Source organism: Accipiter gentilis, chromosome 2 (assembly GCF_929443795.1).
Source record: "Accipiter gentilis chromosome 2, bAccGen1.1, whole genome shotgun sequence".
NCBI classification, from domain to species: domain Eukaryota; kingdom Metazoa; phylum Chordata; class Aves; order Accipitriformes; family Accipitridae; genus Astur; species Astur gentilis.
The window spans coordinates 41,149,713-41,159,639 of NC_064881.1; the positions used below are offsets into that span (position 1 = coordinate 41,149,713).

At 43.8% G+C, this 9,927-nt stretch overlaps 1 long non-coding RNA gene across 3 annotated transcripts in view; it reads left to right on the plus strand.

Moving 5' to 3' along the window:
• The window catches only part of LOC126049149 (uncharacterized), a 54,715-nt gene extending 52,342 nt beyond the window's left edge, over positions 1–2,373 (plus strand). For all 3 annotated transcript variants that reach the window (XR_007509118.1, XR_007509116.1, XR_007509117.1), the window contains one exon: positions 100–2,373. This is a non-coding gene — a long non-coding RNA (uncharacterized LOC126049149). The remainder of the gene's footprint in view (positions 1–99) is intronic.
• Positions 2,374–9,927: the final 7,554 nt, after the last annotated feature.

Below are 9,927 nucleotides of genomic sequence, written 5' to 3' on the forward strand. Positions count from 1 at the left end.
CAGAGTGTCCTCTGTGCTGTGGAAATGTTCCTATTAGTCAGCTGGCTGACATGGAAGCTTTTATTGTTGGTGTTTTTGTTTTTGTGTTCTGCTTTGCAGCTGCACTCCCCCCAGGAAGAATCGCGGGTGCTTCTGCTGACTCAGTCCTAGCCAGAGTCCCCTGAATGCGCTGGAGCCACCTGATTCTTGGAGAGCCTGGAAGTCATTTCCAGCCTAGTGTGTTTCATTTTGAAGTTTAGTCAAACGGCGCAGCCAGATGGAGCCGTAGATTGTCCTGGAGAAAACAACATCTCAAAGTGGAACTTTAAATAAAATAAAGAGAGAGAAAACTAGGAAAGGAGGGAGGAGGCTAACTTTGACATGTCCCTAGAGAAGAAAAAACTTTATCTCAAATGCCAGAATGATGTGAGCAGCTGGAAGGATGGGATTCGAGGACTGAACTTTTGGGTGGAGTTTTGGGGGTCAAAGGAATATTTCTGCAAGCCACTCCACCTGTCAGCAACCAGTCTGAACCCACCTGCCTTTCTACTGGGAGTGCCCTGAAAACTTCATGTTAGCCCTTTCCACGGTGTGCAGTCCTTCAGGAGCACACTGCTCCAACGCGGGTCCCCCACGGGGTCACAAGTCCTGCCAGAAAACCTGCTCCAGAGTGGGGTCCTCTCTCCACAGATCCGCAGATCCTGCCAGGAGCCTGCTCCAGCACGGGGTTCCCATGGGGTCACAGCCTCCTTTGGAAACCCACCTGCTCTGGCGTGGGGTCCTCCATGAGCTGCAGGTGGAGATCTGCTCCACCGTGGACCTCCATGGGCTGCAGGGGGACAGCCTGCCTCACCAGGGTCTTCCCCACGGGCTGCAGGGGAATCTTCAGCTCTTCTGACACCACACTCGAGCCACAATCTTGGAGCTTCTGCCATTAATATGTTAAGCAGCTTCTTGGATTTGATGGCCGGGAGGGCCCAAAAGGACCAGCGAGGATAGCTGGTGGGTCCCTGTCCACTCGAACAGAATTCTTCTTTGAATCCTTGCCTGCCCCTTACAAAAACCTTGATTTAAAAAAATTCCCACATGGGGAGGATTCACCAGTAGCCTTGATACGTTGTACCAGGTATTAGTTATCCTTGCTGTTAAAATATGTCCAGTCTATTTGAAAACTTGTCTGTAAGCTGTTTCCAACCTGCCACAAGTAGATGCTTGCCCTTTTGCTTCAGAGTTGAAGAAAGGAGTCAACCTGAGAAGTGGCCACATTTTCCTACCTCCATGTCAACTTCTCTGCTTGGGCATTACCACCTTCATTCAGCCTCATCCAGGCAGAAAACTCCTTAGAGGCAGGGATGGACCTGCCTCCTGAGGTGTGCTGTGGCACCTGAGTGACATGGCCCAGTGCAACATCAGGCAAATACTCCAAACAATTCTGAATTACCTACCAGCTTATTTATCAGGAGCAATATTATTTTAACACAGTGCTGCCTCCACCTAAAGTCACCTGCCCATAAAGTTTCCTATAGACAAGCTAAGCTTACAGCCCACTGCCCCGCTTGCTGGGTCATCAGGGTGAGCTGGGCAGGAGGCAAAGCGCGAAGGGGTACTTTGGGTGATGCTCACCGTGGCTGCACACAAGACAAAGTGCAGAGAGTGAATGCTGCCTTACAGCATGCCAGAAGGAGCAGTCAGGGGAACATCTGGAAAGAGGTAGGAACTGAGGAGCAATGGGATCCATTCTAGGACATGGCACACTGCTTACACTGACAGCATTCAGATAGCCTCCATAACGGGCATCGTTTCAGCTCTGCAGAGCCTGTTTGAGTGAATAGTAGTAGGTTTTTTTCTATTTGTTTTTATCTTGTGTAACTGGATTTTTAATTAGTTGTAAGTATACCTGTTTACTGAAGCCTGTCTTCTGAAAGAATAATTTATCTGTATTAAACTTCCTTCAGTGCTTAGCCAATGGGTCTAATTTGGCCACATATATTTTCAGACACTCTCAATGTTTATTTTACAGAGCTATATGTTTGCAGATCCTATTTTACTGTCTAATAGCACTGGATCTTATCCATCTCTCTCGTCATCTCATTTTTTCTCTGAAAAACTCACTGTACAATTTCCAAATTCCTAATTTCATCCTGATGTAGTCATTGCAAGGCTCCTGCTTGGGGAACAATGAGAGAGTGAGTAAAATTTCAATACTTCTCCTGAATGTTTGTGTTAGTGACTTCTGTAGTTTTTCCTCACTTTTATACCAGCAAGGATTACAAGCCTTTTCATACTTCTTATGCTGTGTAAAGACCTAGATGTGTGATCAAGTTACCATGGTCTAAACAAGTTACTACAGGTCAGCTGAGAAGTAGTAATTACCTGCATATGTAGCAGAAACTACTATGAAATTATGTGACTTAGGTAATTCTCTTTCCTTAAGAGCAAGCTTTATTTGTCTCTGACAAGCACATATAAGTGGTGTCCATTCCTGCCTAGTGACTTCTAAATCACTGCAAATGGGCAACATATCTGAGCTTCATCATCATGTAAAATGTAAAATTATCTCAATTTCTGTACTGAACCCAGGAAAGTGGTCCTTCAGCTACCTCTGAAATAGCTGGCTACAGTCCTTTAAAATGATGTGAAGGTGCTATTAGAAAGAAGGTATTGCCACGTTTGCTGTAGCTGTTTCACATGCTGTTTTGCAGCCTCCTGTGCAGGTACCGTGTTCTGGATGCTTTGATGAAGATGGTGCTGCCTGCAGCGGTGGGGTTTTCTATTTCCTATTTGCCTTAATGTTCCTGGAGCACTGGAAAGCCTTCAGGAGAAGGGGCACTCTTTTGGGCCAAATGGATTGTGAGGAGGAAATTTTCCTAGGGACACAGAGAAGATTGTGTGACTCTTATTCAAGCTAAGAGAGTGCTGAAAAATGATGGAATACAGAGCAAATATGAGGAAAGGACATACCATGCAGGAACATACTGCACAAGAGAGATTGGCTTTCACATCCTTTATTTAACATTTCATTTAGAACTTCTGAGTCTTCCCAATTTAAATTCTCCTTGTACTAATAAAACCTCATGCTAGCATGAGGCTGGGAATGTTTGAGTCTTTGTTGAGTTCATCTCATACCCTTTTCTTCAGCAACATATATTATAGTGTGGATACCCCTCTGTCCTCCCTTTCCAACTTAAATAGCACTGAGTTGCAAACAAAAGGGACTTTTGGCACAGGACCTTGACCTGTATTTGGAAAGAAGGTAAGAGTTAGTGGAGTGGCTGATGAGCTCATGAAAGTTTATAGTTCGGCTCCTGAGAGCTGTTTTGCACTTTCCACACCAAGAAGGAAGTGTGATAGCTGAGAAACACACTTCAAGGATACGCACTCAGCCATGTCTGACTGAGAGCACTTTCCAGGCCAACACTTCTGAGCCTTCACTTGCAATAAATAGTGATGGAGCATGAAGGTGTGGAAAGCACCTTTAAAGAGGAGATGCATGCCCCTGGGCTAGAGAAATAGGAAGATGAGGACCATGCAGGGACATCTGGCCACCATGGCCTTAAATGGTTTTGAATTGCACCATAAGCAGGGTTGTCTGTGCTTCAAACTCATTACTGTGCTGTCATCCTGTGTTATGATGACCATCAGCAACAAAGACACATTGTGTCCTGGTGCACAAAATGGAGGAGGACCTCCTTTCCCTTCTTCTATGACCATAACAAAATCTGACTCTAGTAAATGGTCATATGATTTCTGGTTGGATACCAGTAACGGGGTGAAGGTAGAGCCTACAACAGCTCCCTTAACTGCTGTATGCCACTGTTTACGTTGCCGGTGTATGATTTTCCCCATACTTACTGGCGTCTTTTCTATTAGGTCATTCTTTATTAGAGTATACCAGTTTGATGCCACTGTCAGCTAGCTGACATAAACAGTCACACCAGTATGAAACTGTTATAAAGTCACAGTGTCACATCGTATGCCTTATATTTAGAAAAAAATTTTCCCTTTTCTTTGTTTCTCTAGTAATACAAAATTGCTATTTCTTCAGAGCAATAGCTAGTTTCTATGATCAGCTGTGAACAATTACCAAGCTGCCTGCCTTGATGATTTATAGCTTAGTTATAAAAGGGTATACTTTCTTCCAGGCTGCTTGCTAAGCCCAGAGGAAGACCCTGAGTTAATGGTGATGATGCTATTTTATCACCTGCTGTGAACTAATTCTAGGAACTAGTCAGATTTTTCTGAGGAAATTGCTTTGCAATGTGAAATCAATAAAGTCAATACTCTTTTCCTTTTTTTTCACCTCTGTGTGTGGGAATAGAACAATATGAAGAAGTGATTTTTGCGGAAAAGGTGCTTATTTTCAGGATGAAATTTCTGGTCTAAACCAGAGATGACAGCAACATAAGGACAATAGAACAGAGCATGGTCCAGTGGAGATAGCACCCATGGGGAAAATATGAGAATTCAGAGTTCATGTTTTGAATCTGCTGCTAATTTAAATCCAGCGTGAATTCCTTTGTAACCTGCTATTTGGGCAGATATTTACTTTTTCATTAAACAATGTGAAAGATCCTGTTTTTGTCACATTGCAGAATGCTTCATTTGTTAATTAAAATTTTGACTAGTTCTTCAAGGTAGGAAAATTACTTCCTACAAGGATGAAATAAGAAAAATCAGGTAACTATTTTCTTAGATTTCATTTTGGCTTAGTGCTTGCTATCCTTTAAGGGTTAAAAAATTCAATGGTGAACTAATCATGGCATGTTAGTAGTTATTCTAAAGCTTCTTTTAAAGCTACATGTATCAAGCACCCTGGAGTTTTTGTTTGTTTGCGATAGTTGTTTTGTGTGATCATCTGTTATTAATTACAGTATTGTCGGTCAACTGGCTGTTGCAGTGATTAGTTGTATTGTTATAAAAGTATGTACACTCCCTCAGTATGTGGGTGGTGGTGGCAGTTGTGTTGATATCGTTCCTGTCTTCTTCATGGGACAGAGCTTTAGGTCTTGTTATGCTGCTTCATTTCTACCAGATCCCAGTTCTTTTTACTTTCTTTTTTGAAATATTTGTGACTTTACACTAACTGATACAGGAAGGGATCTTCTGAAGGTATATGGATTTTCGCCTCCTATAATAGATGCAGAGTGCTCAGGAAGATAAGATACATATGCTGTCTAGAGATATCAGAAAAAGATTATGTAGGATCTTATTAATTGGCAGTTTTATTTTTGTGTGACTACCCTCTAAAAGGTAAAATGAAACAGTGAGAAATGGATTTTAAATTAGACAGTGGCTTCTAAGAGAAAAATGAAGCCAGTCATTTTGATGTCAGGTGATAAATAAAGGTTATGTGAATGTCATTTCAGAAGGAATTCAGTCATCGATGAGGTATTTCTGTGCTACTTATGTCATGTTTGTGTACTGAGTTTTCGTATATTTGTCCTTTAAACCTTAACATTAGAGAAACTTGTGCCTTTTTTTTTTTTTTTTTTTTTTTTTTTAATGGCACTAGCATTTAAAAGATTGGTGTCTTCTTATGCTGGACAGTGTAACACAGATCCGGAACCACTGAGCTATTGATAAGAACTGCCATGGCAATAGACATACAGCTATACAGCTATTAACTGTGAAACTACTGCTGTAATTAGCAAGTGTGATGGCAAAAAGATATTTCTGGGAAAGCTTTATGTTCTGCAGACTCTGAGGGCTAGCGAGAGCTTTGGAGAAGCATAGATTTTTGGACAGGGAGCCTTTAATATTGCTGCAGAGATGAGTGGGGTGAACCTAATCCTCCCATGCAAAGACAACTTCACAAAAGAATTCCTCTTACCCTGTTGCTTTACAAGCAAATTCCACTGGCAAACTGGCTTTTACTGCATTAGTTTAGCTAAAATGTTGCTTTGGGCAGCCATGTCCTATACAATAGAGTCCAATGAATTGCATCTGTATCTAACCTGAATAACAATCCATAGTGATCTAATGTTGACAACAAACACCTTTGGTATGTTCCAGCTAAAGCTGCCAAACAAATTCAGGATTAGTCGTTAATTTTTCAACTTGATGCATTATCCTTTGTCTAATAGAATAATACAGTAAAGTAAAACAGCATAATGTTAACTGTAATTTGGCCAAGAAATTCTGTATTGGGCTTTTCATTGAATTTTTGTCATGGAACTGGGTGAAACTTGCATAATAGTACTGTATGTTTTCATTCAGGATGAATACAGAAAGTAGATAAACACTTTCATCAAATTTCAGTAAAAGCAGTAATCACCTTTGTTCAAAACTCAGACCAGATACAGAGCTAGAGTTAAGAGTTCAGTTCCACAATACATGTCTTTCCATGGTTATTTTTGTGAGTTTAGGGGCAGTGAGTGGATTGGGTGGCACACTTTGTGTACATAAAATATTGTAGAATAAGTAAGAGTAGAAATTGCTAAGGATGTAGCAAAAGAAAGATATCTGATACTTTTTGCCCTGTTGCAGAGGTGTCTGGTAGAGCTTGACTGTGCAAAGCAGGCGGCAGGGAAAGCAGCCCTTCCTGGGAATCACTGGGGCTGCCAGGATGAGAGTGGGCACAGGCAGAATGACTGTAGGTTGTTACACTGACACTCATGGATGAAGCATTTGCCAAACTGACTTATTGGGATCTTTACACAGGGTAACACTCACCTGAGAAAACAAATCTGTTGAACAAGATGGTCAGTTGCTGCCTAGAAGGTGGTGGGAGTCTCTGCTGTGAGGGTCCTTGCAATGGCATCTGCAGCTGGACAGTGAGACTCCCTGAACCACTCTTCTGCTCAGTTCATGTGATCCTGCTGGGTCGTGGTCCTACATGACCGCTCCATGACAGGCATGAGCCAGCACTATAGATTGTAGTAAAGTACTTACAAATTCTGTCTTGGCTATGTACAAAAGACTGCCCTACATGACCCTTTCTGCACCTACAGGAATGGTTTCTGTTGACTATTTACAAACCTCTGTGTACACTTTGGTTAATTCTACAGCAGGAGCTGCCTGGAGGAGTCCCCAGCCTGGCCAGATTCTCCATCCAAGATGATAACACATTGAAGCACACAAGTAGAGCCTGTCAAATGGTCTAGGCACAGCAGGAACCGTCTGATGAACAATCCGGGACTGCACAAAATTCCCACCTTGACACATCCTGCAGAACTTAGGCAAAGGCTTTGCTGTGAGGGTGTCTGGGAGCTCAGGCAATCACCTTGTCTCAGATCAGTCCCTTGTGCCACCTCCACAGAGACTAGCTGGGAGCTCTGGGACCACCCAGGGAACTAATGCCTAAAAGCACAGGGTGTGCACCCAGGCACAGCCTTGATACCAGCTACGTCGCAGCTGTAACTATGGGACAAAATTCATTTTCATCCTTATCTCATAAATTCAGTTTGATAGTTCTTGCCACAAAGTGCAAAACGAAAACCAAAATGATAAACCTGATACCTCTCCAGATGTAAAAGATGGACCATATATATTGTCTGGACTCAAAATGGGCAATAATGTTACTTCCTTTTGGCACCTGTCTGGCCATTTGAAGATTGTTTCCTGTGCTGAATATGCACAAGATAATATGGTTCTTCATTGATGCGCACTGAAAATAAGAAATACTCTGCCAAGTAAAGTGCTTTGCACTTACAGTCCTGATTCTTGTTTGCACTAAGGCTCTTTTGTGTGAGTCAGGAAGTATACTGAGCACTTGGAGCAAGTGCTCATTTTTCTGAAGATCTCTTTAGGTCATGGTGAAGAGCTGTGAGTTTAAGGGAGACTCAGTCACCAGAAGAAAAGCAAGCTAGCTCAGTGTCATCAGAGTTCTTGTTTTCTCTTGCTCATAGATCAGGACCTGTTCCTGTTCTGGGCAGGACAAGACAGCTCCCCAGTGTCCTCACTTATGTGTGCTGTGTTGAAAGCAGGAAAAGTAAATGGAACAGCTGGTACATTAAATTCATGCCTTCTAAATCACTTCACTGTGGTGATAACAGTACTATCAATATCCTCTTTCACTTGTCTGCTACATAGTCTTTTTTGTTTGAGTATTCACAGGTCCCTTTATGTCACAAGACTTCTCCAGCTGAAAGCACCACTGTCCATGTATTTCAAGTGAAAAAGGACGTTTCCATGTTTATTTTAAGATTATGCTTCCGCTGTTGACATGGAATATGTGTGGTAATGGAAGTGTTAAAGGGGATGTTTGCATCTCTGAAGTGATTCTGGATAGAGGAAGGAATTGTTATCACATGCTGAAGGTTTGTGCCTTACGCTTAGTTCAGGTCATGCAGAACTTGGATAGCACTTTGGGTACAGTGTTGGGTTTTTTTTTAGCTTTGGGCCATTTATATCTATCTAGATGATTGCTGCAAAAAGCATTTTTCTAAACCATAGCTTCGACCTCTCTTTCCTCTCTTCTGCTACTTCTCTGTCACATCAAATGCAATTTTGTCTTTGTTCTTAGAGGTTTTCTTGGCCTAATCTCCCCTAACTATCTGCATTCCAGTACTGAGAAGGTGATTTCTGTCTGTGATCAGCCCAGTTTGGCTCATGGTGTCCCACTGTCACTTCACAGTCACTGGTCTATTGTTGTGGTTTAAGCCCAGCCAGCAACAAAGCACCATGAAGCCACTCTCTCACTCCTCCCCGGCCCTGGTGGGATGAGAAGGAGAAAATATAAAGAAATTTTCATGGGTCGAGACAAGGACAGGGAGGGATCACTCCCCACTTATGGTCACGGGCAAAAGACAGACTCAACATGGGGGAAAAACCAAAATCAATTTAATTTACTACCAATCAAATCAAAACAAGGATAATAAGAATTAAACCCAAACCTTAGAATACCTTGCCCCCACCCCTCCCTGCTTCCTGGCTCAAATCCACTCCCAGTTTTCTCCACCTCCTCCCCAGTGGCGCAGGGGGACAAGGCATGGGGGTTGAGGTCAGTTTTCCAAACCTTGTCTCTGCCGCTCCTTCCTCCTCAGGAGGAGGACTCCTCACTCTTCCCCTGCTCCAGCATGGGGTCCCTCCCACGGGAGACAGTCTTCCACAAACTTCTCCAACGCGAGTCCTTCCCACAGGCTGCAGTTCTTCATGAACTGCTCCAGCGTGGGTCCCTTCCACGGGCTGCAGTCCTTCAGGACCACACTGCTCCAGCGAGGGCTTCCCCATGGAGTCACGGCCATCTTGGGGGGGCACCCACCTGCTCCAGCGTGAGATTCTCCCCAGGCTGCAGGTGGGCATCTGCTCCACTGTGGATCTCCATGGGCTGGGGGAGCACAGCCTGCCGCCTCACCACGGGCTGGGGGGGCATCCCCTCCTCCCCTCCTCCTTCACTGACCTCGGTGTCTGCAGAGGGGTTCCCCTCACATTCCACTCCCCTCTCTGCTGCAGTTTCCCCTTCTTAAATCTGTTCTCCCAGAGGCGCCACCACCGACGCTGATGGGCTCGGCCTGGGCCAGAGGTGGGCCCGACTTGGAGCCGGGGAAGCTTCCAGCAGCTTCTCACAGGAGCCGGCCCTGCAGCCCCTCCTCCGCTACCAAAACCCCGCCACACAAACCCAAAACATCTATCTTCCTCCATCTAATCCTGTGTCTCCTATTTAGCTCGTTAGAAGGTCTCTGGGGAGAAGCTGTTCTTTTCTGTGTTGGCAGTTAATGCAGTTATACCTTGGGATCCCATTGGGGACCCTAGGCTCTTTGAAACTATAAATTAATGAAATATGATTTAGTAAAAACAGTGTCATGCGGAGGGATGGCAAAGTGAGAAGAACTAAAATAACATCCTTGGGCTCTCTGCATTAGCCTGTAGTGGTGCCTAGCAGGAGCTGACAAGCAGAGAAATGGTGCTGAGGATCGGCTGTATGAGGTGTGTACATTACGGAGGGGGATTGTTTCCAGCTAGCTCTAGTAGGCACACCGTCATTGTCTCTGTATCTTCAGTACAATT